The 7,704-nt window shown below is 39.7% G+C and overlaps 1 pseudogene; it reads left to right on the forward strand.

The window, feature by feature from the left end:
- On the forward strand, nt 1-7,104 carry LOC140942297 (ATP-binding cassette sub-family C member 4-like; annotated as a pseudogene).
- Nucleotides 7,105-7,704: the final 600 nt, after the last annotated feature.

Here is a 7,704-nt window from a genome sequence, read left to right on the forward strand (position 1 = left end):
CTAAAGAAAGAGTTATGGAAGACGCTTCAAATAAAAACCCAAGACAGACAGCAGGGTTTATTTCATTGTTAACTTTCTCATGGCTGAGTGATATTCTAAAACTGGGCAGTAAGCATCCTCTGGAGGAGAAGCACTTGTTTCCACTGGAACGTTCATTTCAAGCAAAGGACCTTGTTGATTTCTTGGAGAGGGAGTGGTCAGCAGAAGTGCGATGGTCCCAACAAACACGAACAAAGCCTCGCTTATGGAGGGCCATGCTGAGGATAATTCCTTACAGAGAATACATTATTTTGGCTCTCTTGAGAATATTTTATTCATTATCAATGAATCTCCTCCCTTTAATGGTTTGGCTTTTCTTGAAAAGCATTTCTTCAGGTAGCAGTGAAATAAGTTATGCATCCTCCCTGCCTTTTGTGGTCTGTATTTCTGTGACCTCAGTTGCACGAAATATATTTGCAACGCACGGGTTATTCAAGGGAGAAATGTGTTCAGTTAGATTCAGAGTGGCTGTTGTTGGTCTGGTTTACAAAAAGGTATATATATTTATTAAATATGACTAAAAAAAATTATTGGGGTTAGTCTTAAATCAAGTAAGAAAATACTCGTGGAACTCTTTACAAAGTTTGAAAAGCTCAAAGGAACGTAAGATCAATCTTTTTTCGTTAAATTGTCACCATCGCCCTTAAACTTTTCGTCTTGAGTAATCGACATTAGTTTTCTCCTTTCCAAGCACGTTATAATAATTGAATTGGCGGTCAGTGTATGGTTGTTTCTTTCACCCAAAATAACATCACAGAGACTCTACATAGGGTCATGTGCCCGCTGGAATGTACTCATGCAGACCAGTTACTACCGTCTGTGAAATGTTCCAAAAGCAGAAAAAAGCCTGAATTGCCTTGACGATTCTATATTAGCATTGGAAAATCCGTTAACGGATTTCTCTTAAGAAGATTTAACCTGTTCTTCAGAATTCAAGAAATTAATGGAAAAGATAGTTGTAACTTCTTTCCAACGCCCAGTGATAAGACACGGGATGATAAGTAATATCCTGCGGACACAGACGCGGTATTTCCGGTCGTCGCTTCTCTCCACCCGAAAAGTAACTCTCGGGGAAGGGAGAGAAGCTACGACCGCAAATACGTCTGTGTCCGCAGGCTAGGTACAGTAAGTAACAAAGTGTTTTGTATCTTTTGTTTTCGTTTTTTTAGATTCTTTCTGTTAACAGATGTGTCTTAGAAGACAGCGTTTCGGAAAACACAATTAATCTTGTTTCCAACGACGCCCAAGTCATTGAGAAATTGGGACATCATGCTTTCAATGCGTCATTTGCAATCCTGGATGTAATACTTGCTTTGATTCTTCTATGGTATTTAGTAGCCTAGCAAGCTCTGATAGGAGTTTTCTTCTTCGTCTTAGTCATTGTCTATGATACCCTAGCAGCTCATAAATCTGGAACGATTCGCGCTAAAGCTGCCACACAAACTGATAGAAGATTGGAGATAATAAAAGAGATTGTTCCTGGGATCCGTTTGGTGAAAATGTACGCTTGGGAGGGAAACTTCAGGAAACTGGTTGCACAATTGAGACGGTTAGTAGTTTCTGTTAGTTTATTGTTTAACAAGAATGTTACTTTGTTAGTTTGAAGTCGGAAGGTTTGAACAATTTGCATTAAAGAGGATTCACGCTTATTGCATGCACTGACCACCTCCCATTCACCTTCACACTAAATGTTAATCATCTATGAAAGAGGGTTATTCACTTACAACCCCACCCACAAACCTAGTTGGTCTGCTAGTTTCCGCTTTTCAAGTTTTCTGTCCCTAACATTGATGCTACATCATCGCAGGGTTAGCATGTGGTAGAACAGGGCTTTCAAATTCTTTCAACCCTCAGCCTCTTGGCCATGCCTGAGCTACACCATGCAGGAACATAAAGGGTTGGGCAGGGTAGCAAGTAAATATGACGCCCATAGTATCTTGTCATAAACCAGCCAGCTGACATGAAATTACAACAGCGTTTGGTCCGTTTAGTGTGAAAATAAAGTTTCAAGTGAATTACCCGTATCATTCATTAAGGTAGAGTGCATGCAGTGCAAGAGACTATTACAGCAGTTGTTTTAAAATGAACTCTTTTATATGCGAGAGCACCGTGTGCTCAAAATTTTAAAAGGAAGGTTGACGATCTGACTACTTGAACTCTTATGAACAAAAATACTATTTTGCAGAAAAGAAATGTCTCTGATTCGTGTCCGTGGGTTTTTTATCTCCACTATCTACGTCCTGTTCTTCATTAGCCACACCATCGCAGGGTTTCTATCAGTTGCAACACTGGTTTTCACCGAACACAGCCTGACATCATTCACGGTGTTCACACTGCTTTCAATTTTAGCGAATATCAAGTATTTTGTAACAGCCTTTGTTGGAGACAGTTTAATATGGATTGCAGACTCGATGATTGCATTAAGAAGAATGCAGAAGTTGTTGGAAACGAAACCAGTCATCGAATCTAAAATAAGCAAACGACAGAATATGTCTCCTTTAAAAGTTTATTTTAAAGGCAGGAGATATAAACCACACTTAGTTAGAACAGAGAGTTTCAAAGCAGAAAAACCAGCCTTGATGAGTCTTCAAAGGATAAAGGAATTCCAAGCTGTTCAACCTCAAGCTGTGCTTGAAAACATTTCCAGTTTGTGGAACTATTCGTCAGATCGCCCAGCATTACAAAACGTTTCATTGCAAGCTTCTAGTGGGCAACTTATAGGTATAACTGGACCAGTAGGGAGTGGCAAAACTTCTTTATTGATGACCATATTGGGGGAAATTCCAATATCATCTGGTCTAATGTCTTGTACTGGAAAAATGGCTTACGTCTCCCAAACGCCTTGGGTCTATTCTGGCACGGTGAGAGAGAACGTTGTATTTGGTATGCCTTTCGTGGGAGAAAAGTTTAATAAGATCATCGAAGTTTGCGACCTAGGAAAAGATCTATCACGATTTCCAAAACGTGATCTCACGGAGATAGGGCAACGTGGAGTAATCCTGAGTGGCGGTCAGCGTGCACGAGTGAGTCTGGCACGAGCAATTTACTCAGATGCTGATATCTACTTACTAGATGATGCTCTCAGTGCAGTGGATGCCAAAGTCGGCAAACATTTGTTTGAAAAATGTATTGACGGATTTCTAGCTGGGAGGGTGCGTATTTTGGTGACACACCAATCACAGTTCCTCCAACATACAGACAACGTTGTAGTACTTCACAATGGTTCCGTAGAGTACCAAGGTACCTTTGGTCACATGGAGAAAGAAAGGATGAGAAATTTGTCTATTGTTTCTCAAAGAAGTCAAGAGACTGACATAGATGGTCATGCAAACGTTTTTGGTGAAGATGAAGCTGTTAAGAGCGTCAATATTGTCCATAAACTTGGAGAGAGAGTGGATCTAAAAGAAGAGGAAGAGGATCGAATGGTTGGGACTGTAAAATGGCGATTGTATTGGAAATACTTTAGAGCCTCTCTTTCGACTGGTCTTATTTTTAGCCTTGCCTGCTTCTTCGCTTTCGCCCAAGGTATGAACATGACAGCGTAATATTACAGTAATCGTCATGCGCCTTGGGCGCTGTAATAGGACTTCGATGGGACTTCCTGTTTTTGATTTGTTTCTTTGTTTGTTTTCACGTCTAGAATGAAAAACGCTAGCAATATGTTGTGCTGCTTTTTGATTTTGTTTTTGTTATGATGCACTGGTAAGAGAACTTTTTGTCGTCCAATTCGGTCTGTAAGCATGCTCGTAATTATACAAATCAGACTCGTGCTACGAGGTCGTCCGATTTTGTTGTGGTACAATTACAGGCAGAATTGTACTCCACTCAGTTCTATTTTTATTATAAGATAATTAATTAATTAATTAATTACCTTTATAGTAAACCACTTCTCGTAAACCAACAATAACTAGACACCGTTGAATCAAATAAATAATTTGTTTGTATGTTGTTGTTTCAGTTTTATGGATCGCTCCGTATTGGTGGGTTTCACGAATGATCGACATGCCAAAAGAAAAACAGAAGGACTATACCACGCTCCTAGTGTATGGATCCATTGTCACATTGTCCTTGGTGTTTACAGTTGTATCCTCATTTTGCTTTTATCTGACAGCTTTAAAGGCATCAGAAAATCTTCATAACAAGATGACTAAAGCAGTTATTGAAGCACCAGTCATCTTCTTTGACACAAACCCGGTTGGTCGTATCTTAAATCGCTTCTCTAAAGACATTGGTAGTATGGACATCATGCTTCCTCCACAATCTCTCACTGCAGTGCTTGTTGTTTATACTTTTTCAGTGCCACCATCTTGTCTGCTGTAGTAAACGTGTGGTTATTTATCTCTTGTGTTCCACTGACAATGTTGTTTATCTACCTTGCAAAGTATTATTTGAAATCTTCTCGGGAAATCAGGAGGCTCGAGGCAGTGACTTGTAGCCCTGTTTATTCCCTCATTGCCGATACCGTAGTAGGATGTGAAGTAATTCGCTCATCAAAGATGGAAGATGCTTTCCTGCATAGATTTTTCGAGTAAGTCACTTAAAGTTTATTGGAGCGATCGGTATGACATGCTGACGAATGTGAGTAGGTTCAATTCATATATTTTCATTCCGGTTTGCATGTCGACAAGTTAAAATAATTGTTCCTGACATACATGAAATGGTTATAGTTTCCCTACAGTATGATGAACATCTAATTGTAGACCCGCTCGCGGATATGTTTCTATTGAACACACCTTGCCTCTAAACTACTGGCAATAAGAGAAAGCAAAGGCAAACACATTTTTTTTCTGCGACAATTTTTTTTATAGCTACCAAGACAAAAACACATCAGCCTTGATAATGCTACTGACATCAAACCGCTGGCTTGGTTTCCGTGGAGATTTAATAAGTATCGTTTTGGTGACATCTGTGTCAGTTGGAGCTATGTTGGCTACACAAAGCCCAGGTGAGTATCTATGGAATGCCGTTTGTATCAAAAATACTTCTTACCATATGTAAACCTTTACATTAAATATATAAAACATTTTGCTTTATGAATAAAACTTCTTAATTTTAGTATTAAGGTTATAGTGCACAATTAAAACTTGTTACAAAATATATAAAACTTGTTGAAAAATATAAAACTTTTCACGATTATATAAAACTTGTCATGCAATCCTGAAAGGTGCAGGGGCGGTCGCTTGGCAAAGGGTTGGTTCGCAGTCTCTTTTTAGTCCTCCATCATGGCGGATGATTTTACATGCATTTTGCGCAATGAATTCAAACGATTTATTGAAGAACTTCCCTACGAAGAGCTGAGGCAAAGTATTTTTACAGAAGAATTAGAAGTTGCGGATCGGTTACTTGCCCTTTCAGAAAGGATTTTTAAAAGGTTGAGATTAAAGTCCCCCATCAAGAATCACGTCTTGTTTTCCCTATACTAGCTAGAGATGCGCAGCACAATTTCATCAATATGCTCATATATATCATGATCATGTTTGCAGCGTTAGCAGGAATGTCTCTGGCATTCGCATTGGAGACATTAGAAGCTGCACAGTTTGGCATTTATCACGCGTCGGAGACAGAGAATTACATGACGTCAGTGGAAAGAGTGTTCACCTACACTGAAATCGATCCAGAGCCTGGATACTCCTCAGAAACCCGACCTCCTGAAGACTGGCCAACAGCGGGCTCCATGGCATTACACGACTTGTCGTTGACATATTTGGAAGGGGCTCCATCAATTTTGAACGGCGTAAACGTTTGCATCGCTGCTAAGGAAAAATTTGGAGTAGTAAGTCGCACTGGAGCTGGAAAATCGTCGTTGGTGGCTGCTTTGTTCCGAATGCCAGAGCCAGAAGGCAGAGTAAGAATTGTCTTCTTCTTGTCTTCTTGTTAAGACCCACCGAAACGTTGTTGTTGGCAGCAACATATTTTGGTGTCGCTGGAAGCTCTTGAAAACGCTTGAAAATGACCAAACTTTGGAGTTAATAAGTCTCGACATTATTGTTTCATGATTCCTGGGTGTTCGTTTTCTCATAAAAGCCTTCCCAACCATTCTTGTTCTAAGAGCTGTGATCCTTTTGGCCAACGCCACGGATCGAGAGCTCTGTCTGGGACCAGGATGACACGCAGGCGCAGTAGTAATAACCAATAATAACCCTTTTTGTTTCAAATTTCTGAGGTTGCGAAGAAAGCGGAGGTTCTTGATTTGGGAACTACTTGCATTGGCCCTAGCCAGTGCGCTCGATCCGGAACGTTGACCTCACGGATAACAGCTCTGGGGATGTGAACGTTGTGCACCTGCAGGCGCATTCCTTGTTGTATCCTAAGTCTTATGGGCTAGTTTTATAAGTGCGAACATCAACATAGTGCCAACAGAGCACAAGAGGTTGGACTCTTTCATGTTTAGTCCATGCCAGAAAAGTGATGAAACAAAATTGTTCAAATGCATTGTACTTTCTTTTACGGGTGATCATAGACAATGTCAACATCAAAGATCTCAATCTGCTGGCGGCTCGCAGATCCATGGCTGTTATAACTCAGGATCCTGTCCTCTTCAGCGGCAGCCTCAGAAGGAACCTAGATCCATTCTATTTGCACGAAGATCATAACCTGTGGAGCGCCTTGGAAGAAGTACCGTTGAAGACCCTGGTGCGAGAATTACCTGAACAACTAGAGTACAAGTTGAAAGAATCTGGGACCAATTTCAGTGTTGGCGAGCGTCAACTGGTCTGTTTAGCGCGTGCGCTGTTACAGAAAAGCAAGATTATAATACTGGATGAAGCCACTGCTAATGTGGATTACAAAACAGATCGTCTGATTCAAGAAGTTATACGCAACAGATTTCAAGATTCTACAGTGATTACCATCGCCCATCGCTTGAACACCATCATGGACTATGACAAAGTCTTGGTTATGGATCGGGGAAGAGTGGTGGAGTTTGATAATCCTGAAGTCCTGCTACGGATTAAAAATGGTCATTTCTCTCGCCTTGTTCAGACTTACCAGAGGACTGGGGAACACTGTTGACACACTTGTATGTTTTTTCTTTAACTCAGGATCAATGCTTTTGAGAAGGAAAGTAGGAAACACATACTTACCACTTCAATTGATCTTGTTATTAATAAAGAAGGACGGGTTAGAATTTAATTCGGGAGCAATCTTTTAGGACTGAGGAAGAAAATATTTAGGTCGCGGGAGACAACTTCCAGATTAAATAAATTCTTTATAACGGCAACCATTTTTCACGATATATATATATTTTTTGTATTTTAATGAATTTTTTGTTTTGTTATGTTTTACATTTTTTTACATTCTGACTTATGAACACGGAACACGTAAGGAAAAATACAAAAAACGGAAAGGAAAACTAAACATTATACAACGCAGACTAACACACAATTACATACTTACAAAAAAGAAAACAAACGAAACAAAAACCCGGTACCTTCTTTTCTATTTACATGAAAAAAAGTAAAATAAAATAAATAAAAAATAAAGATTAATAATAAATGAAGTAAGTGGAGAAGAGATCGTATGCTAATCAGTTTTATATTTGCCCCAGTTCATATTGTGGGTCTCCAACTTATTTTTCGACTTAGCGAACATTGTCTCTATTAAGAAGACAGTATTGATTTTGGAATGAAGAACTCTGATGGAGGGAGGATATTTGTTCTGTCTACA

The sequence above is a fragment of the Porites lutea genome, chromosome 6, assembly GCF_958299795.1.
Source record: "Porites lutea chromosome 6, jaPorLute2.1, whole genome shotgun sequence".
Lineage (NCBI taxonomy): Eukaryota > Metazoa > Cnidaria > Anthozoa > Scleractinia > Poritidae > Porites > Porites lutea.